A 23,801-nucleotide genomic window follows, 5' to 3' on the forward strand; every position below is an offset into this window, starting at 1 on the left:
CTACAGCTGCCCCTACAACTACAACAGCTGCCCCTACAACAACTACAAAACACACTACAGCTGCCCCTACAACTACAACAGCTGCCCCGACAACAACTACAGCTGCCCCTACAACTACAACAGCTGCCCCTACAACAACTACAGCTGCCCCTACAACTACAACTACAGCTGCCCTACAACTACAACAGCTGCCCCGACAACAACTACAGCTGCCCCTACAACTACAACAGCTGCCCCCACAACAACTACAGCTGCCCCTACAACTACAACAGCTGCCCCTACAACTACAACAGCTGCCCCTACAACAACTACAGCTGCCCCTACAACTACAACAGCTGCCCCTACAACTACAACTGCCCCTACAGCTGCCCCGACAACAACTACAGCTGCCCCTACACAACTACAACTACAGCTGCCCCTACAACAACTACAGCTGCCCCTACAACTACAACAGCTGCCCCTACAACAACTACAGCTGCCCCTACAACTACAACAGCTGCCCCTACAACAACTACAGCTGCCCCTACAACTACAACAGCTGCCCCTACAACAACTACAGCTGCCCCTACAACTACAACAGCTGCCCCTACAACAACTACAGCTGCCCCGACAACTACAACAGCTGCCCCGACAACAACTACAGCTGCCCCGACAACAACTACAGCTGCCCCTACAACTACAACAGCTGCCCCTACAACAACTACAGCTGCCCCGACAACAACTACAGCTGCCCCTACAACTACAACAGCTGCCCCGACAACAAACTACAGCTGCCCCTACAACTACAACACAGCTGCCCCTACAACTACAACAGCTGCCCCGACAACAACTACAGCTGCCCCTACAACTACAACAGCTGCCCCTACAACAACTACAGCTGCCCCTACAACTACAACAGCTGCCCTACAACAACTACAGCTGCCCCTACAACTACAACAGCTGCCCCTACAAACTACAACTACAGCTGCCCTACAACTACAACAGCTGCCCCTACAACAACTACAGCTGCCCCTACAACTACAACAGCTGCCCCTACAACAACTACAGCTGCCCCGACAACAACTACAGCTGCCCCTACAACTACAACTACAGCTGCCCCTACAACAACTACAACAGCTGCCCCTACAACTACAACAGCTGCCCCTACAACAACTACAGCTGCCCCTACAACTACAACAGCTGCCCCGACAACAACTACAGCTGCCCCTACAACTACAACAGCTGCCCCTACAACAACTACAGCTGCCCCGACAACTACAACAGCTGCCCCGACAACAACTACAGCTGCCCTACAACTACAACAGCTGCCCCGACAACAACTACAGCTGCCCCTACAACTACAACAGCCCTACAACAGCTGCCCCTACAACTACAACAGCTGCCCCGACAACAACTACAGCTGCCCCTACAACAACACTACAGCTGCCCCTACAACTACAACAGCTGCCCCGACAACAACTACAGCTGCCCTACAACTACAACAGCTGCCCCCTACAACTTACAACTACAGCTGCCCCTACAACTACAACAGCTGCCCCTACAACTACAAACAGCTGCCCCTACAACTACAACTACAGCTGCCCCTACAACTACAACAGCTGCCCCTACAACTACAACTACAGCTGCCCCTACAACTACAACTACAGCTGCCCCTACAACTACAACTACAACTACAGCTGCCCCTACAACAACTACAGCTGCCCCTACAACTACAACAGCTGCCCCGACAACAACTACAGCTGCCCCTACAACTACAACAGCTGCCCCTACAACTACAACTACAGCTGCCCCTACAACTACAACAGCTGCCCCTACAACAACTACAGCTGCCCCTACAACTACAACAGCTGCCCCCCACAACAACTAACTACAGCTGCCCCCTACAACTACAACAGCTGCCCCTACAACACAACTACAGCTGCCCCTACAACAACTACAGCTGCCCCTACAACTACAACAGCTGCCCCTACAACAACTACAGCTGCCCTACAACTACAACAGCTGCCCCTACAACAAACTACAGCTGCCCCTACAACTACAACAGCTGCCCCTACAACTACAACAGCTGCCCCGACACAACAACTACAGCTGCCCCTACAACTACAACAGCTGCCCCGGCAAACAACTACAGCTGCCCCTACTACAACTACAACTACAGCTGCCCCGACAACTACAACTACAGCTACCCCCACAACAACTACAGCTGCCCCTACAACTACAACAGCTGCCCCCACAACAACTACAGCTGCCCCTACAACAACTACAGCTGCCCCTACAACTACAACACAACAGCTGCCCCCACAACAACTACAGCTGCCCCCACAACAACTACAGCTGCCCCTACAACAACTACAGCTGCCCCTACAACTACAATTACAGCTGCCCCCACAACCACAACTACAGCTGCCCCTACAACTACAACTACAGCTGCCCCTACAACCACAACTACAGCTGCCCCCACAACAACTACAGCTGCCCCTACAACTACAACTACAGCTGCCCCCACAACCACAACTACAGCTGCCCCTACAACCACAACTACAGCTGCCCCTACAACCACAACTACAGCTGCCCCAACAAACAACTACAGCTGCCCCTACAACCACAACTACAGCTGCCCCTACAACCACAACTACAGTTGCCCCTACAACTACAACAGCTGCCCCCACAACTACAGCTGCCCCACACACTGCCACAACCACAACTACAGCTGCCCCTATAACCACAACTACAGCTGCCCCTACAACTACAACAGCTGCCCCCACAACAACTACAGCTGCCCCCACAACCACAACTACAGCTGCCCCTACAACAACTACAGCTGCCCCCACAACAACTACAGCTGCCCCTACAACTACAACTACAGCTGCCCCTACAACTACAACTACAGCTGCCCCTACAACTACAACTGCTGCCCCCGCAACAACTACAGCTGCCCCCACAACTACAGCTGCCCCTACAACTACAACTGCTGCCCCCACAACAACTACAGCTGCCCCTACAACAACTACAGCTGCCCCTACAACTACAACTACAGCTGCCCCTACAACTACAACTGCTGCCCCCGCAACAACTACAGCTGCCCCCACAACTACAGCTGCCCCTACAACCACAACTACAGCTGCCCCTACAACCACAACTACAGCTGCTCCTACAACCACAACTACAGTTGCCCCTACAACTACAACAGCTGCCCCCACAACAACTACAGCTGCCCCTACAACTACAACAGCTGCCCCTACAACAACTACAGCTGCCCCTACAACTACAACAGCTGCCCCTACAACAACTACAGCTGCCCCTACAACAACTACAACTACGGCTCCTCCAACCACAACTAATGCCCCAGCCACAGCATCAGTTTATGAAGTCCAAGGAACACTGAAGTTTGAACCCTATGTAGACGCTTATGGAGATATTAACAGTGTAGAACATAAAAATCTTAAAGTCAAAGTAGAAAGAAATGTAAGTACATCTGCGTGTTCTAAAAATGTAATCCCACATTTTAGCATATTAATGACATAATTTTGTTTTAGTGTAAAGAAAAACTAGATGAAATCTATCAAGTTTCAGGTTCTACATGCAGTGCAAACCGATTCAGGTAAGATTTAAGCTAATTGGTGACGTTTTCTTTATTCTTTTATTACTGGTAAATATTCAAAAAACATTCACCTTTTGTCCTATCCTTAACATGGTGCAATTTGATTAATTTATTCATGCTACAGTTCCACATTGTACAGCTGATGTTGGCTCATAATATTGTGTTCATGTGACTGACCATTTCATGTTTTTTGTTTGATATTTTGAATACAGGTCCTCTGCACAACAAGTCATTGTGAGAGTCAGTGCCACTGATGTAGATCTGACAATTACATTTCCACGTTCAGTGCCTATAAGCGATCTTCCATCAAATAACAATCTTGCACAATCTCTCGAGCGTGGAAATAGCACTTTTGGCAATCTGGTCGTGACCTGTATGTACAAAAAAGTAAAGTAAAGCAACAATCTCACAAATAAAAAAATTTATTTAAATTTATGTTTTCTTTTTCAGCAAGCCCAGTAGCAAATCCTACGACACCTGCACCAACTACTACCACAACAACTATGACAACCACAGGTATGTTAATTTATTAATTATTATATTATCGGCTACATTGAAAATTGACCAACTGATTAAACCTTACAATATTAAATGTGTTGCAGCATCAAGTGGAGCAACTGTCAAGATCAGCTTTGTCAATACATTTTTCTTCATGTTTCTTACTTATCTGCTGTCATGTCTGTTGAATCTAGCATGATGCACACATTTATTATCAAACCTCCATCACACAGCTACTACGATGTGTACACTAGGTGCACATCTTGTTGTTTCCAAGTGTGCAAAAAGCCTGTAATCTGTAGAACAATGTAAATGAAAAAAAAAACAAAAACACATAGTATAATTTATGACTGTTAACAATTTGTTGCAATATTTATTGATTGTTTGACTGTATTTGTTGGATTATTATTCATTTTCATGTTCATTTGTTTTTGTTTAGCTTGGAAAGTAAGTACTAATATCCTGACAAGTTTGGGCATTGACAACGTGGTATATACAGTACATTATGTGTGTACTAGATAGTAAACAGTAGTCATATTGTAACTTAAAACTATAATGTATTCTGTGATGTTTTGACAAATATATATAATGTTTAACTTACCATGATCAGAATACAATATTTTTAAAACTTACTTCTGTGTCTAGTGGGTTTTATTTACCAACTGTAGCCTGAAGAAAACAAGGTTTGTGAATTTTCTGCTTTTTTGGATATAGATCTTAGTGATAACGTGACTAAAAAGTCAAACAAGAAATTCAGAAATGAGAAAATACCCAGACACATTATATTAATGAGTTATAACAGGTTAATAAAAAAGATTTCAGTTAATAAATGGAATTATTATGCCTTAGCACCTGAAGCTGGCAAGGGGCAAAGTGATGCTAAGATTAGCCAATAGGTGCACTGATGGAAATAATGTGCCATAGTGACCAGGGACCCTTGCCATGATGTAAGAATGTGCAGGTGCTTCCAGAAAATGTATCGTTTAATAGACAGAAAAAAACAGGGACATTGTTCTCGTATCATAAACCTTTTTCTCCTAAGTAACCCATCCATTTTTTCACCCAGAGAACAGTGGCAAAACGTCATGATAATTAAAATTGAACATTCAAACTTGCACTTCTCTAACTTTTGGCTATTTCCAGTTTCCAAAAATCAATAAAATGGTGCATCAGCGCCCAGACACAGAAAAAATTGCGTTGGGGTATATGAACAATGAAAAAAAAAATGCATGTAGAATCATGAAATTTGACATAAAAGTAGAGCATGACAAAATGAGTAAACAATATTGTTACACCAACAGTGTCCGCTCAACAGGATGCCAACAATATTGGATTAAACATTAGCAAGAATCTTTTGTAAACGTTGTACATTTACAAACTCCTCCTAGGGCGTTCACCCTAACCCAAGGGGTGGGAGATCAAAAGTTATCAAAATTTTTGACACAAGGCTTAGGCCCACACACTGCACACATCAACCTTCACATGCGTAACTTTACAAAACCACAGCTGGTCTGTGTTTCTGAACTGGAAAGACGATCATACTTGAATGGGAGCGTTTGCTGATGGTAAATGTACAAAATCAACAACAAATGCATGTTTTCTATGTATTGTAAAGGAGATACACGCACTACACTTACAAAGAGCATCAAAAATAGCCTGGTTTCTATTTTCTGAAGTCTACGCATGCAGTATGTGTTGTTCCACGTGTTATGCATGGGCAGAGTAGCTTCCCCATTCACTTTTAATATATTCTGAAAAACACACAAATTGCACAAGATTTGACAAATTGCTCCCATATGCACATAAGAACTCCTATTTCAGTGACATTTTAAGCAGAACTCTGTACCTCTTAGACAAATGCCCTCTGGCTCGTCCTTGTCCTATGACTCAAAGACAGTGGGGGCTTGGTTAAGGGGTTTAGATCGTTTTAGGAAGGAGGTAACAAAGCTTCACCAACAGTGTTTCAGTGCAGGTTGAGAGCTGCTGACCTTGACTAGATGTTGTCAGACAGTAGAAGGAATACTTTGAGGATCTCCTCAATCCCACCATTTTCTGAGTTGTAAGTGGAGACTTGTCCATCACCCGGGCTAGGCTCTAAGGGTGGATGAGATCCATCCTGAGTATCTTAAGTCTCTGGATGTTGTTGGGCTGTCTTGATTGACATGCCTCTGCAACATCGTATGGTAGTCGGGAACAGTACCACTGGACTGGCAGAGTGTACAATAGTTGAATCTCTGATTCAGGAGGAACAGTCTGTTTTTTGTCCTGGCTGCAGAACACTAACCCAGCTCTATACTCTCCATTGAGTGCTTGAGGATATCTGGTTGTTTGCCTAACCAGTCCAAATGTATATTGTGGATCTGAAAGAGGCATTTCACTATGTCTTTGTGATGTCTTGTTAGGGGTGCTCTAGGAGTATGGGGTCTGGGACCTTTTGCTAAGAGATGTCCAGTCCCTGTATGACTGGAGCAGGAGCTGTGTTCATATTGCTAGCAGTAAAGTCAGATCGGTCAGACATTAGGAGAGCAGAGATTAGACGCCTTTGAGGGCCTGTTAGGCCCTTTGTTCATTAGCGAGTGTATATTTTAGTTTAGAGTTTGATAGAGTTTGAGAAAAATACCATTTTATCCTGATTTCAAGGGTAGCTGTTCCAATAGAAAGGTTTTTCCTACTAGCTACCATCATTTTCAAAGAAAAGAGTCCATTGGATCAACAAGAAAACCTGACCTGAAAATCCATCCATCCATCCATTTTCGTCCGCTTATCCGGGGCCGGGTCGCGGGGACAGCAGCCTAAGCAGGGACTCCCAGACTTCCTACACCCCAGACACGTCCTCCAGCTCCTCCGGGGGGACCCCGAGGCGTTCCCAGGCCAGCCGAGAGACATAGTCTCTCCAGCGTGTCCTGGGTCTTCCCCGGGGCCTCTTCCCGGTGGGTCATGCCTGGAACACTTCCCAAGGGAGGCGCCCAGGAGGCATCCGGAACAGATGCCCGAGCCACCTCAGCTGGCTCCTCTCGACGTGGAGGAGCAGTGGCTCTACTCCGAGCTCCTCCCGTGTGACTGAGCTCCTCACCCTATCTCTAAGGGAGCGCCCAGCCACCCTGCGGAGGAAACCCATTTCGAGCGCTTGTATCCGTGATCTCGTCCTTTCGGTCATTGCCCAGAGCTCATGACCATAGGTGAGAGTAGGAACGAAGACTGACCGGTAACTCGAGAGCTTCGCCTTTCCGCTCAGCTCCCTCTTCACCACAACGGTCCGATACAATGACTGCATCATTGCCGAAGCTGCACCGATCCGCCTGTCAATCTCACGTTCTGTCCTTCCCTCACTCGTGAACAAGACCCCGAGATACTTGAACTCCTCCACTTGAGGCAAAGACTCCCCACTCACCCAGAGAGGGCAAGCCACCTTTTTCCGGTCGAGAACCATGGCCTCAGACTTAGAAGAGCTGATCTTCATCCCAGCCGCTTCACACTCGGCTGCAAACCGCCCCAGTGCACATTGCAGGTCCTGGTTCGATGAAGCCAACAGGACAACATCATCCGCAAACAGCAGAGATGAGATCCTGTGGTCCCCAAACCGGCCCCCCTCCGGCCCCTGACTGCGCATAGAAATTCTGTCCATAAATACAATGAACAGCCCTGGCGGAGTCCAACATGCACCGGGAACAGGTCTGATTTACTGCCGGCAATGCGAACACAGCTCCTGCTCCGGTCATACAGGGACCGGACAGCCCTTAGCAAAGGGCCCCAGACCCCATACTCCCAGAGCACCCCCCACAGGACACCACGAGGGACACGGTCGAATGCCTTCTCCAAGTCCACAAAGCACATGTGGACTGGTTGGGCAAACTCCCATGAACCCTCAAGCACCCTATGGAGAGTGTAGAGCTGGTCCAGTGTTCCACGGCCAGGACGAAAACCACACTGCTCTCCTGGATCCGAGGTTTGACTATCGGCCGGATTCTCCTCTCCAGTGCCCTGGCATAGACCTTACCGGGAAGGCTGAGAAGTGTGACCCCCTATAGTCCAGAGGTACTGTCCCCGACCGCCACGTGATGTTGAAGAGGCGTGTCAGCCAAGACAGCCCCACAGCATCCAGAGATTAAGGTACTCAGGACGGATCTCATCCAACCCCGGAGCCTTGCCACCAAGGAGCTTTCCAACCACCTCAGTGACTTCAGCCAGGGTGATGGATGAGTCTGCCTCCGAGTCCCCAGCCTCGGCCTCCTCCTCAGAAGACGTGACGGTGGGATTGAGGAGATCCTCAAAGTATTCCTTCCACCGCCGGACAATGTCCCCAGTCGAGGTCAGCAGCTCTCCCCCCGCACTGTAAACAGTGTTGGTGAAGAACTGCTTCCCCCTCCTGAGGCGCCGGACGGTTTGCCAGAATCTCTTTGAGGCCGTCCGATAGTCCTTCTCCATGGCCTCCCCGAACTCCTCCCAGCTCTGAGTTTTTGCCTCCGCAACCGCACGGGCTGCAGCACGCTTGGCCCGCCGGTACCCGTCAGCTGCTTCAGGAGTCCCCCGAGCCAGCAAGGCCCGATAGGACTCCTTCTTCAGCTTGACGGCATCCCTTACTTCCGGTGTCCACCACCGGGTTCAGGGATTGCTGCCGTGACAGGCACCACAGACCTTATGCCCACAGCTCCGAGCAGCTGCATCGACAATAGAGGCCGAGAATGAAGCCCACTCGGACTCCATATCTCCAGCCTCTCCCGGAATCCGGGAGAAGTCCTCCCGGAGGTGCGAGTTGAAAGTCCCTCTGACAGAGGGCTCTGCCAGACATTCCCAACAGACCCTCACTACACGCTTGGGCCTGCCAGGTCTTTCCGGCTTCCTCCTCCGCCAGCGAACCCAACTCACAACCAGGTGGTGATCAGTTGACAGCTCAGCCCCTCTTTTCACCCGAGTGTCCAAGACACACGGCCGGAGGTCAGATGACACGACTACAAAGTCGATCATCGACCTCCGGCCTAGGGTGTCCTGGTGCCACGTGCACTTATGGACACCCTTGTGCTCGAACATGGTGTTCGTTATGGACAAACCGTGACTAGCACAGAAGTCCAATAACAAACACCGCTCGGGTTCAGATCAGGGAGGCCGTTCCTGTCATTATGTGTATATTATGTGTTTGGGCCTGGTGCGCAACCCTCCACCTACAGACATGTTCAAAATTGTTGGTATCCCTCTGGCAATGAAAGAAAAATAAAAAATCATCACTGAAATAACTTTAAACTGATAAATAATAATAAAAAAAAAAAAATCAAACATTGCTTTTCACCTGTGGTTTAACAGAATAATTTGATGGAACAAATGGTGGTACCCTTAACTTAATATTTAGTTGCACAACCTTTTGAGGCAATTTCTGCAATCAAATGATTTCTGGAACTGTCAATTAGACTTCTGCACTGGTCAGCAGGTATTTTGACCCATCCCACATGAGCAAATTGTTTTAGTTTCCTCAGGTTTGAAGGGTTCCTTCTCCAGACAGCATTTTTCAACTCAATTCATCTTTTTAGTAGGATTGAGATCTGAGCTCACAGAAGACCACTTCAGAACAGTCCAATGTTTTGTTCTTAGCCATTCTTGGGTGTTTTTAGCTGTGTGTTTTGGGTCATTATCCTGTTGGAAACACCCATGACCTATGACTGAGACCAAACTTCCTGACACTAGGCAATACATTTTATTCCAAAATACCTTGATAGTCTTGAGATTCCGTTGTATTTTGCACAGATTCAAGACATCCTGTGCTAGATGCAGCAAAACAGCCTCAGAACAAAACCAAGCCTCCTCCGTGCTTCACAATAGGGACAGTGTTCTTTTCTTGGTGTGTTTCATTTTTGCATCTGTGAACATAGAGCTGATGTGTCTTGCCAAAGAGCTCCAGTTTTAACTCATCTGGCCAAAGGACATTCTCCCAGAAGTTTTGTGGCTTCTCAATATGCACTGTGGCAAATTCTAGTCTCACTTTTTTATGATTTGTTCTCAACAGTGGTGTCCTCACATGAAGTCCACTTTGGCATAAACAGTGACGGATGGTGCGATCTGACACTGATGTACCTTGCCCTTTAAGTTCACATTTAATTTCTTTGGAGGTTGTTCTGGGCTCTTTGGTTACCATTTGTATGATCCAGCTCTTGAATTTGTCATAAATTTTCCTCTTGTGGCCACATCCAGGGAGGTTGGCTACAGTCCTGTGGACCTTAAACTTCTGAAGAACATGTGCAACTATAATCACAGGAACATCAAACTGCTTGCCTTTATCTTTAACCTGCTTGTCTATCATTTTGTTTCTAGTCTCCTGGCACAGTTCTCTTCTTCACTTTCTCTGGTCCATGTTCAGTGTTGTCTCCATCATGTCTCCAAACAGCACAATGACACATGTCCCCTTTAAACAGGCAGATTGACTGAGGACAAGTTTGAAGACAACTGTGATGCCAATTAGCAGACACACCTAAGTTTAACAAGTCCATATTGTCCAATTACTTACAGTCTTTTCAAGGGGTACCGCCATTTTTGTCCAGGCCAGTTTCATTAGTTTATCTTTTTAAAATAATTCTGCTGAACAACAGTGTCTGATTTTCATTAGTTATTTTTCAGGACATTTTTATTTATTATTGCTTTTCTCAGTTTCAAGTTATTTCAGTGACTATTGTTGATTTTTCTTTCATTACCAGAGGGGTACCAAAAATTATGTACACATTTGTATTTGACTAGCTGGCGACCTCTTGTATGGGGGAGGAGATACTATGCTCTGCAGTATTTCATATGTGATTGCAGTACCAGTTTTGGCCACAAACTTACTTGCTGTTCCTTTAATCATTTAAGTTTTATTAATTGAATTTAAAGTGTCACACTTTGAGATAAATTGTTACTTTTGTCTCTTTCCAATAGCTGCTTAAATACCTGGACAGAATGGACTTACATTCTCTCTCAATATCTTTCTATAGCAGGCCTGTGCATCTTACAGGGAACATTTATTATTATTAGGGGTTTGATATATATCTACCTCCTTAGACTATTTGTTTATTTAACGTGACAGTTACAATTATTTCTATGAGCCTAGCCATTCACATGCTGACATACATGTATATGTTTGCATGTGAAATCTAAATGTGAGTTATGTATATATAAATATATAAATATATATATATGTAGAGTTAACCAGTCTCGTTGAAGTGTTTTGAGATCTTTCTCTTATCCTCTTAACGGGGGCACTAGGTCCCTTTGCCTAAATAGGACTGGGGAATTATACGGTACTACACTGAAAAAAGAGAGGGGTTGCTCAAATTGCAAAAACTAATTTGACAACAATAACATGACTTTTTTACATTTCTCTGTCCAGCATGTTTAAATCTTATAAAGGTCGCTTGATAGTGGCTGATGTTAGATCTGCATGTTTTAATCAGGTTGAGGAAACATGACTTTATTATAATCTCTGGTGAGGCTCCTCCCTCTGGAATTCTCCTCCCCAAAACTTTTGGCGGGAAATTCAAATGCAGCAGGACACAGGACAGTTACAGGAGCAGAGGACATGCAGTGTGGAGCAGGAGGATTATGAGAGCCGATCTGGAGGTAAGACTTTTCAAAGATGTTATATGCTTCTCTGGCCTAGAATGTTGTCATTGTTAAAATATGTTTGTGGTGTTTTATTTGAGATTAGAGTTAATGTAAGGACTGTTTCCATGAAAAAAAACTGTATTTGACTGTTCATCTACAAGATTGTGACAGTTGTACTAAGATTTGAATGTGTTTGTTCCAGAGTCATCTACAAACAAACAGTGATATCCAGCACACTGCTGTAGCTGTGGGGAAGTTCATGAATGTTATATCTGCTGTTTCAGAAAAAGGAAGATGTTTGAGAACCAATAAAACACAGACCACAGGTGAACAATCTAAGTAACTCAACTAAAATGATTTTAAACAATTTTTTTCAAAATATACTTCCTATGGACTCATCCATCACCCTGGCTGAAGTCACTGAGGTGTTTGGAAAGCTCCTTGGAGGCAAGGCTCTGGGGGTGGATGAGATCCGTCCTGAGTACCTTAAGTCTCTGGATGTTGTGGGACTGTCTTGGCTGACACGCCTCTTCAACATCGCGTGGCGGTCGGGGACAGTACCTCTGGACTGGCAAACCGGGGTGGTGGTCTCTCTGTATAAGAAGGGGGACCGGAGGGTGTGTTCCAACCACTGTTGGGCAAGTTACTTTAAAACTGTAATGCGTTATTTATTACTTATTACTGTCATTTCAAAGTAATTCGTTACATTACAATATTACTGCATTTAAAATGTAAGGCATTACATTACTATTGCATTACTTTAAGTTACTCTCACCAAAATAACTGCGAAAAAGCTGAACTTTTGAGCCGTATATGGACTGAACCAGGACTAAACAAGGTCTAAACCAGGACTAAACCAGAGCTGAACCAGGACTAAACCAGGACTATAACAGGACTAACCTCAGACTGATTCCAGGACTGAAGAGGAGGACTAAACCAGAACTGAACTAGGACTAAAACAGGACTCACTGTCAGGAAGGGCTCGAAGGTGACCGCAGGAGAAAGGACCGGCTTTGCTCCGCACCTCATGGAGGTAAGAGCGGCTGTCGCCCGATCGCTCTTTATGGACCCCCTGCTGCTCGGGCTCACGGTCCTGATTTCAGCAACTATTTGCGGGTACAAGACCCGGTGCAAAACTCTGCTACAGCGCGTAACTTCTACCTTCCTTCAACGTGTCCAGAAGTCCAACTTTTTGTGCGATGGTTTGCATCGTCCTCTGTCTTTTGGGTGTGAGCGCAGGAGACTTTGTCGGTGCAGAACATTTCGTCGACGTTGTGGATTTTGTCGGAGAGAAAACTTGCAGACATACAGCACTTCAGAAGCACACTGCTAGAGATTGAACATTTATTTAAATTTGGCAGCTGAACATATTCTGTACTGTACTGTACAGTAGACAGGAGTCCCTTAGCCGATCAGGACACAGCGGGAGGAACGCAATACGTGTTCATACACTAAAAACAAAAGGCATGCAAAATTGCACAAAAAAAAAAATTCTAAAAATCAGCGAAACGGCGAGACCGCGAAAAGTGAATCGCGTTAGAGCGAGGGACGACTGTAAGCCAGGTCTAAACCAGAAGTGACCCAGGTCTAAACCAGGTCTAAACAGCGTAGAGTTCTGGGTCGGTCCTTTCGCCTGTGGTTAACTGAAGGTCTATCCGGCCGCGTCTCCGGCGTTTCACCGCTGCTGATTTCACGGTGATTTTAGCGAATTTCTATGAAGAAAAACCCACCACTTCAATCCAGGTTAAAAAAGCATTGTAACGCGCATTACTCACATTTGTACCGAGTAAAATATTACAATTTTTCCCCCTGTAATGCCTTACATTACTGCGTTACAGCAAAAATCAACGCATTACTGTAATACATTACTTTTATAATACATTACTCCCAACACTGGTTCCAACTACAGGGGAATCACACTTCTCAGCCTTCCCGGTAAGGTCTATGCCAGGGTACTGGAGAGGAGAATCCGGCCGATAGTCAAACCTCGGATCCAGGAAGAGCAGTGTGGTTTTTGTTCTGGCTGTGGAACACTGGACCAGCTCTACACTCTCCATCGGGTGCTCGAGGGTTCATGGGAGTTTGCCCAACCAGTCCACATGTGCTTTGTGGACTTGGAGAAGGCATTCGACCGTGTCCCTCGTGGTGTCCTGTGGGGGGTGCTCTGGGAGTATGGGGTCTGGGGCCCTTTGCTAAGGGCTGTCCGGTCCCTGTATGACCGGAGCAGGAGCTGTGTTCGCATTGCCGGCAGTAAGTCAGACCTGTTCCTGGTGCATGCTGGACTCCGCCAGGGCTGCCCTTTGTCACCGGATCTGTTCATTGTATTTATGGACAGAATTTCTAGGTGCAGTCAGGGGCCGGAGGGGGGCCGGTTTGGGGACCACAGGATTTCATCTCTGCTGTTTGCGGACGATGTTGTCCTGTTGGCTTCATCGAACCAGGACCTGCAATGTGCACTGGGGCGGTTTGCAGCCGAGTGTGAAGCTGCTGGGATGAGGATCAGCTCTTCTAAGTCCGAGGCCATGGTTCTCAATCGGAAAAAGGTGGCTTGCCCTCTCCGGGTGAGTGGAGAGTCTTTGCCTCAAGTGGAGGAGTTCAAGTATCTCGGGGTCTTGTTCACGAGTGAGGGAAGGACAGAACGTGAGATTGACAGGCGGATCGGTGCAGCTTCGGCAATGATGCAGTCGTTGTATCGGACCGTTGTGGTGAAGAGGGAGCTGAGCGGAAAGGCGAAGCTCTCGAGTTACCGGTCAGTCTTCGTTCCTACTCTCACCTATGGTCATGAGCTCTGGGTAATGACCGAAAGGACAAGATCACGGATACAAGCGCTCGAAATGTGTTTCCTCCCCAGGGTGGCTGGGCGCTCCCTTAGAGATAGGGTGAGGAGCTCAGTCACACGGGAAGAGCTCGTAGTAGAGCCGTTGCTCCTCCACGTCGAGAGGAGCCAGCTGAGGTGGCTCGAGCATCTGTTTCGGATGCTTCCTGGGCGCCTCCCTCGGGAGGTGTTCCGGGCATGTCCCACCGGGAGGAGGCCCCGGGGAAGACCCAGGACACGCTGGAGGGACTATGTCTCTCGGCTGGCTTGGGAACGCCTCGGGGTCCCCCCGGAGGAGCTGGAGGATGTGTCTGGGGTGAAGGAAGTCTGGGAGTCTGCTGCCCCTGCGACTCGGCCCCGGATAAGCGGAAGAAATACGCCACGTGGACCGCACCTCATCCTGTGCGCAGTGCGGGCTCTGCCTCTAAACCAGAAGTAAAACCAGGACTAAACCAGGACTAAATCACAACGAAACCAGGTCTAAACCAGGACTAAACCAGGACTAAATCACAACGAAACCAGGTCTAAACCAGGACTAAACCAGGTCTAAACCAGGACTAAACCAGGTCTAAACAAGGACTAAACCAGGACTAAACCAGGTCTAAACCAGGACTAAACCAGGTCTAAACCAGGACTAAACCAGGATTAAACCAGGTCTAAACCAGGTCTAAACTAGGACTAAATCAGGTTTAAACCAGGTCTAAACCAGGACTAAACCAGGTCTAAACCAGGACTAAACCAGGTCTAAACCAGGACTAAACCAGGATTAAACCAGGTCTAAACCAGGTCTAAACTAGGACTAAATCAGGTTTAAACCAGGACTAAACTAGGACTAAACCAGGTCTAAACCAGGACTAAACCAGGTCTAAACCAGGACTAAACCAGGACTAAACCAGGTCTAAACCAGAACTAAACCAGGTCTAAACCAGGACTAAACCAGAACTAAACCAGGTCTAAACCAGGAGTAAACCAGGAATAATATTAGGACTAAAACCTGGTCTAAACCAGGACTAAACCAGGTCTAAACCAGGACTAAAAAGATTTAACCAGGACTAAACCATGCCCCGCATGCACCGCACATCCTCCTGCTGCCAATCCTTAACAATATTGTCCCGAAACAAAAAAAATGTCGAAATGGCGGCATCAAAAAGTGTCTAATTTCTAATTAATTTCCCCATACTTTGACTAAGACATACTAAAGAGTAATTATATCCAATTATTTCTCATAAACCAAGAAAAGTGAATGCTAGTGTTGCTAATGGTTAGCAGACCGTTTACTAGATTTAACATAGTTAACTTTGAGAGTACTCTAAAATATATGGACATTTTACATAATCTTCCATTAGATATAGGATACAAGAAAAGTATTTTTGTTTTTTAAAGTAAACACCATCAATAATTACCTTTTCACATTTTAATAATAATACAAAAAATCTTGATATGACAGTATATGAATAGATAAATCATTTTGACTGCTAGATGAGAGTGACAGTTATGTAGAAAAAAACAAACAAACAAACAACAAAAAGAAAACAAAAACAAGCACATTCACTGACAGGTCGGGGCTGTGACAGCGGAGCAGACGCACGTATCATATCTGTGCGCAAAGCGGTAACATCAGAAACATTTATGAGACAATAAACGTATTCCATAATCCGCGAGACTTCCACCTGTGTGGGATCAAATGCGGTGAACCCCAGAGATGAGAACGTGAGCGGTCAGCGGCAGCAGCGGTGGACACTCGTACCTCAGGTGAGTCCTTGGGAGTGGACTGCGGGACAGACGTTAGCGGGTGTGAGAAAGCAGCGGCTCAGCTGTGGGATGGGGAGCGCATGAGACAGACACTGGTCTTAAAGGTTGATGTGTGCGCGTGCACGGGCTTACAGCGGTGCACGTGCGTGAGAGGGGCTCACATGCACGCGGAGCGTTCGAAACACAAACCCAGTCAGTTCTGTCATGGCCCATACAAAATTCTATATTCCTGTTGCCTCTGTTGGTGTGTACTTGCCTCATGGGGCTCCGGAGCTGTTTTATTGTCACATATATAACACAAACTTCGCTTTGCCGCCTGATAATGAGGCAAAGGTTGCAGACTTTACCCACACGTGCAGTGCTTTTAAATGCCACAGCGATCACAGATTGGTTCACCATCTGTCACCATATATGTATTTGTACTATCTCACTCCAGTCTCCAGCAGCGAAGTACAGCCCCACCTGGACACGCCCACTTGCGCTTAGCGCTAAGACTGGGGGCAAGATCGGACCCCAGATCTTCTAACAGCTATTTAAAAAAAGACAATAACAATACATTCTGAAGTAGTGTGGCACTTTTAATTTGATAAATAAATCTTTGATTAAGTGATATAGAAGAAATTATTACATTAGTAGTTGCAGTTATTTAAGTTTTTTAAATTATTATTGGCGTCATTATTACATTATTGGCTGCTATATTGTTGCTTGCCAAGATGATGGGCTCCAACCAAGGAATCTGCACCACAGGGCATCCCTGCAGCCACCCACCAATGTGAAATAATTGGCCAGTGATGTGAGATGAGGTGCATCCGCTCGGACGAAGGGGGAATCAACTCTGGTTCTGTGAGAAAAGGTCTCCTGGATCAATGTTAGTGGTGAAAAAAAAAGTGGCAGGGCAGAGCTGCCACCTACCAGTACTTGCCAGGATCAAAGAAAAACAAACAAACAAACAAAAACTTTTTGTCAATTCTGTCAACTAGACAAAAGTTTAGGTGAGCAGGTGAGCAAAGACAATTGCTACTCATAATTAGATTTTTTGCTGAATCTTTGTCTTTTGTCTCTTCTGTGTGAATGTGTGAACACTTTTATTTGTTTAGTGATGTGTCCAGGACAAAAAACATGCTGGTAAACTTTTGAAACACACCCCCTACTGGTACTCACTCTGTAATTCATGAGAAAGAAATTGAAATTGTCTCTGAATATATTTACCTGGGGACAATTATTGACAAAGCTGCTCTATACTTTAAACCAAACACAGATGCAATTCTTTTTAAGGATAAAGAACTCTTTTAATGTCAGTAATATTATTATGACTTTATTTTATAGGAGTTTTATTGAATATATTTTCACATTTTGCATTGTACGTTGGTCTGATGCCCTCTCTGTGTCCAGTAGAAACTGTGTAGCTCAGCTGGTCAAAGTGGCAGGTAAAATTATAGGCCTACAGCAGTCCCAGCTGAATGACATCTAAAAGAAGGGTGTTTTGCAATGCCCAACTGCAACTGAGAATGCCATGGCTCAGGACTGAATTTGATGATGAAATGTAGTTACATTTTCTTAAGCATTGTTTGCCTGGTTTTAAAAGGAAGGTACTTTTAAGCTGTTTATAGATAATTATTGTATTGTAGATGTACTGTGTGTCTGTTGACACCTGCTGCAAACCAAATTCCCTTTGAGACTATAATAGAGTTGAAAGTTGATTATCCTCTCAGAACTTGAAATTGTATTAAAAGGGCCTATATCTCATTTTAATTTATTCTTGTCACAGTGCTCTTTAGCATTGTACTGTAGAAGCTGCAAGAACAAAATTGAGACTGTAAAATATAATCTAGTCATTTACATGGCATTTTTCTAATCTAATAAAGTAGCTACTGACAGGGTCACCTGTTTTCATCCAATCAGACACATTGTTACAAAGAATCATGGTAAGCAAATACCTTGGTTCTCTGTCATAGTGGATTTTCAAGAGTGATAAAAAAAGAAAATATTAAGCAGAGATTAGAGGACTATAAAGAATCAACTGCATGACATCACAGGCTGTTGTTTCTGTGTCGAGGTGCAATATCACAGAGGCAAAAAGGACTAAAACATGAAACATGTTCCGATGATGAAATAAGGTACAGGCCCTTTTTATCATATAATATACACTTTGCAAATCCTGTTATACTTTTGGGATTTCCCAAAATCTTCAGAAAACTGATAAAGGTAAAACAAACCTGATGGACTGGCGTGGGCGGAGTTGTGTTTTAGTTTTAGTTTTTCCTCAAGTGATGCAGAAAAGAGGAACCCACTGTCTGTGTGGATGTTCAAGTTTTGTCACATATCAGTCTGAATGTATTTGTAGAGATTTTAAGATAAGGTCATGCAAAAAATACCACGAGATAACAGAAAAGGAGTGTCTTCATAAGCAAAAGCCATCTGTGACTGGAATCACGAGCCTTAGATTTCCATGTATGTTTAACCAACTGCACGTCACTGCATCATCAACTGCAATCAGAATATATAAAGAAGTGGTACAATTTGCAGAAGGCACTTCAAGTTAAATCATCTCAAGGACTAACTGAGGACTATTGGCTCTAGCTTGAGAGTATTATTAACTATTATACCTTCAATGAAATTGAAAATTTGACTCATTATAACATAACTTATTCAAAGGTATGTTTTTATGTGTTCTTTAATCAAGGTTTGCAGACAATATGGGGAGTGAAAAAGTCAGAACAGTGCTATTAATTGTACTGGGTAGGTAAAACAATAATAATAATAATAATAATAATAATTATTATTATTATTATTATTTACCCTGCATTTTGGTGAAAAATGCAAAAATAAAAACACAGCTCATAGATTTAGCATTAATTATGTTTTTTTGTTGTAACGACAGTATAAGGAATAATTCTGGATGCCCTAACAACCACTCCTCTTCCAACTGCCACAACAGCCACCACAATGGTCACAACAACTACAACAACTACCCCAACAACTACAACAACTACCCCAACAACTACAACAACTACCCCAACAACCACCACAACGGCCCCAACAACTACAACAAACAACTACAACAACTACCCCAACAACCACCACAACGGCCCCAACAACTACAACAACTACCCCAACAACTACAACAACTACCCCAACAACCACCACAACGGCCCCAACAACTACAACAACTACCCCAACAAACAACACAACAACTACCCCAACAACCACCACAACGGCCCCAACAACTACAACAACTACCCCAACAACTACAACAACTACCCCAACAACCACCACAACGGCCCCAACAACTACAACAACTACCCCAACAACTACAACAACTACCCCAACAACCACCACAACGGCCCCAACAACTACAACAACAACTACCCAACAACTACAACAACTACCCCAACAACCACCACAACGGCCCCAACAACTACAACAACTACCCCAACAACCACCACAACGGCCCCAACAACTACAACAACTACCCCAACAACCACCACAACAGCCCCAACAACTACAACAACTACCACAACAACAACACAACAACAACCACAACCCAACAACCACAACAACTGCCCCAACAACCACAACTGTCCCAACAACTACCCCAACAACCACAACAACTGCCCCAACAACCACAACAACAACTACCCCAACAACCACAACAACAACTGCCCCAACAACCACAACAACAACTGCCCCAACAACAACAACTGCCCCAACAACCACAACAACTGTCCCAACAACCACAACAACTGCCCCAACAACCACAACAACTGTCCCAACAACCACAGCAACAACTGCCCCAACAACTACAACAACTGCCCCAACAACTACAACAACAACTGCCCCAACAACCACAACAACAACTGCCACAACAACCACAACAACTGTCCCAACAACCACAATAACAACTGCCCCAACAACCACAACTAACTGCCCAACAACAAACAACTGCCCAACAACACAACAACTGCCCAACAACCAAACAACTGCCCCAACAACTACAACAACAACTGCCCCAACAACCACAACAACTGCCCCAACAACTACAACAACAACTGCCCCAACAACTACAACAACAACTGCCCCAACAACCACAACAACAACTGCCCCAACAATCACAACAACTGTCCCAACAACCACAACAACAACTGCCCCAACAACCACAACTACTGCCCCAACAACTACAACAACAACTGCCCCAACAACTACAACAACAACTGCCCCAACAACTACAACAACAACTGCCCCAACAACCACAACAACTGCCCCAACAACTACAACAACTGCCCCAACAACTACAACAACAACTGCCCCAACAACCACAACAACTACAACAACAACAACTGCCCCAACAACCACAACATCAAATTATGAAGTCACAGCAACTTTGAAGTTTGAACCCTTTTTACCCGATTATGAAGACCCTACCAGTGAAAAATATAAAACTCTGAAATCCAAAGTAGAAAAGAATGTAAGTACATCTGTGCATTATGTATATGTGAACCCTAATTTAACATATTAATCAGTTGATCCTGTTTTAGTGTAAAACCAAACTCGACGAAAGCTATCAAGTTCCAGGTTCTGTATGCAGTGTAAACAGATTTAGGTAAGATTTAAGCCAATTCATTACAGGTGAATAATACTAATTAATTCACCATTTGTTCTTTTCCAAACATGGGACAATCTGCTAAATATTCACACTACAGTTCCACGTTGCACACTTAATTTTGGCATTTACTGACTCATTCAGGTGATTTAATGTTTGTGTTTGGTTTGATGTTTTTGAATACAGATCCTCCGCACAACAGATCAGAGTCAATGCCACTGAAGTAGATGTGACAATTAAATTTCCAGCTTCAGTGGCCGATCTTCCAGCAACTGACAATCTTGCAGATTCTCTCCAGAAGGGGAATAGCACTTTTGGGAATGTTGTTGTGAACTGTATGTATAACAAAACAATGTACATCTTAAATACAAATTAGGTTATTTTAATTCATGTTTTTCTTTTTCAGCTTTTACACCTGCGCAAACTACAACAACCACAACAACATCAACCACAGGTAATTTATTATAGTTATTTTATTACTGGCTTTATTATTGGCTTTATTACTTTATTATTGGCCATTAAAAATATTGAACTGTCTAATAATTGTTTTATCATACAATTTTATAAATGTGTTGCAGCATCAAGTGGAGCAACCCTCAAGATCAGCTTTGGCAATACATTTTTCTTCATGTTTCTGTCTTATCTACTGGCACATCTACTGTAGAATACAGCATGATCTGCACATTTATCATCACACATTCTGTTTCCAGGTGTGTATAAAAACCTGCAGTTTGTTTCATTTTCACATTATGTATGTCTTTTAGCAGAAAAATAATATATAATAATAATAATAATAATTCTGCATTAGCCTTGTTTACCAGACCCTTGTTAGTGAAATGCTGCTTCTATATCCATAGCTGCCCTAAGGTAGACATAGGGGAGCAAGCCTGCCTAACTTCACCAGCTCTTGAAGTTTTGTTAATCACATTTTTGTTTTAAAATTAAAATAAACTATTATCATAATCAATGTTCTTACTTATTTTTGTGTGCATTGTGTTTTTTTGTGTCAAGCCTTAACAAAATCAAAGGTTTTTGAGTCCTTGTGTCTTTTGGGTATAAACCTAAGTGATAACTTGACTTAAAAGGCAAGACATCCTGAAAGCTGCTCACAAAATAGCCAATAAGTTATGTTAGAGAGGTAAAAAAAAAAGGTTAATAAAATGGTTTTCATTCAATAATTAAAGATTGAATTATTTAATAATTATTGAATCTTGCAATTGATGCATTTTCACCCCATGAGTTCAGAGCCAATGGACTGAAACCAGTTTCAATTTCAGTGCGGACTCACAACTAAGGGTGTGTGTGCTGTGTCATGTGACCAGTTTTACACACACAATAGGCCTTCTGCTATATATGATTATAAAATATTAAAGTAGCTACTTACAAAAATGCATTAGAAAAAGCAGCTCACTGCTTCATCCAATAATTTGTAATGCAGATCTAGATGGTGAGCATAAATGATGAACTAGGAGCAAAGTGAGGTTTTCCCGAGGCTAGGGGAGGATGAGTGGCATGATCTGCGCTCTGCATACGGTTGAATATGCATCATTATCTTCTAAACATCCTCAAATTGTCATCAGTATTCTCTAGAAATGTATACAAATTCATCAGTATTTTTATCCTCTAAACTAGAATTAATCAATAACATCACGATCAAGACAAAGGTCAAACACAATACATCTACACCTGCACAATACAATCAGTATGTTTATAGTATGTTTAAAGGGAATGGTCAGATCAGAATTTACAGATGAGCAAGATGCTCTATTCATCTGCTCTGATCTGCTCTGATCTTAACTCTGCACAGTGCTGCTCCCCGTCCTTTAAGAGGGCATTGTGGAGAATTCTATGGAGCAGACACATCCCAGAATTAAAAAAATCATATTGTCAAAGTTTAACAGGTTGTATCTGTTCAGTATGTTACAATAATGAGAGGTTTGTGATTTCTTAATCAAAAACTTAAACACACACACACACACATATATATATATATATATATATACACACACACACACACACACACACACACACACACACACACACATACATATACATATCATACAAATTCGCTAAAATCACCTCGATATCAGCAGCGGTGAAACGCCGGAGATGCGTCCTCGTAGACCTTCAGGTAACCGCGGGCGAAAGGACTGACAAAGAACTCCACGCTGTTTAGACCTGGTTTAGACCTGGGTTAATAAAATGGTTTTCATTCAATAATTAAAGATTGAATTATTTAATAATTATTGAATCTTGCAATTGATGCATTTTCACCCCATGAGTTCAGAGCCAATGGACTGAAACCAGTTTCAACACACACATATATATATATATATATATATATATACACACACACACACACACACACACACACACACACACACACACACACATACATATACATATCATACAAATTCGCTAAAATCACCTCGATATCAGCAGCGGTGAAACGCCGGAGATGCGTCCTCGTAGACCTTCAGGTAACCGCGGGCGAAAGGACTGACAAAGAACTCCACGCTGTTTAGACCTGGTTTAGACCTGGGTCAGTTCTGGTTTAGACCTGGTTTAGACCTGGGTCAGTTCTGGTTTACACCTGGTTTACACTCGTCCCTCCCTCTATCGCAGTTCACTTTTCGCTGTCTCGCAGATTTTTTATTTTTTATTTTTTTTGTGCAATTTTGCATGCCCTATTATTATTTTTTTTTACATTGTATGAATGCGTATTGTGTTCCTCCCGCTGCGTCCTGACTGGCCAAGGGACTCCTGTCTCCTGTACAGTACAGTACAGTACAGAATGTGTTCAGCTTCCAAATTTAAATACATGTTCAATCTGTATCAGTGTGATTCTGAAGTGCTGTACGGTTGCAAGTTTTCTCCCCGACGAAACCCACAACGTCGACAAAACGTTCTGCACCGACAAAGGCTCCTGCGCTCGCACCCAAAAGGCAGAGGAAGATGCAAACCATCACACA

At 44.1% G+C, this 23,801-nt stretch overlaps 2 long non-coding RNA genes across 2 annotated transcripts; both read left to right on the forward strand.

Moving 5' to 3' along the window:
• Nucleotides 1–20,559: 20,559 nt before the first annotated feature.
• Nucleotides 20,560–21,086, forward strand: LOC110159432 (uncharacterized). Its single transcript, XR_008632615.1, has 3 exons — nt 20,560–20,694; nt 20,765–20,829; nt 21,016–21,086. It is a non-coding gene; the product is annotated as an uncharacterized LOC110159432 (long non-coding RNA).
• On the forward strand, nt 21,086–21,796 carry LOC129409846 (uncharacterized). Its single transcript, XR_008632613.1, has 3 exons — nt 21,086–21,164; nt 21,236–21,283; nt 21,408–21,796. It is a non-coding gene; the product is annotated as an uncharacterized LOC129409846 (long non-coding RNA).
• The last annotated feature ends 2,005 nt before the right edge of the window (nt 21,797–23,801 follow it).

Source organism: Boleophthalmus pectinirostris, unplaced genomic scaffold (genome assembly GCF_026225935.1).
Source record: "Boleophthalmus pectinirostris isolate CB_2022bp ecotype Guang Dong unplaced genomic scaffold, ASM2622593v1 HiC_scaffold_20, whole genome shotgun sequence".
Classification (NCBI taxonomy): Eukaryota; Metazoa; Chordata; class Actinopteri; order Gobiiformes; family Gobiidae; genus Boleophthalmus; species Boleophthalmus pectinirostris.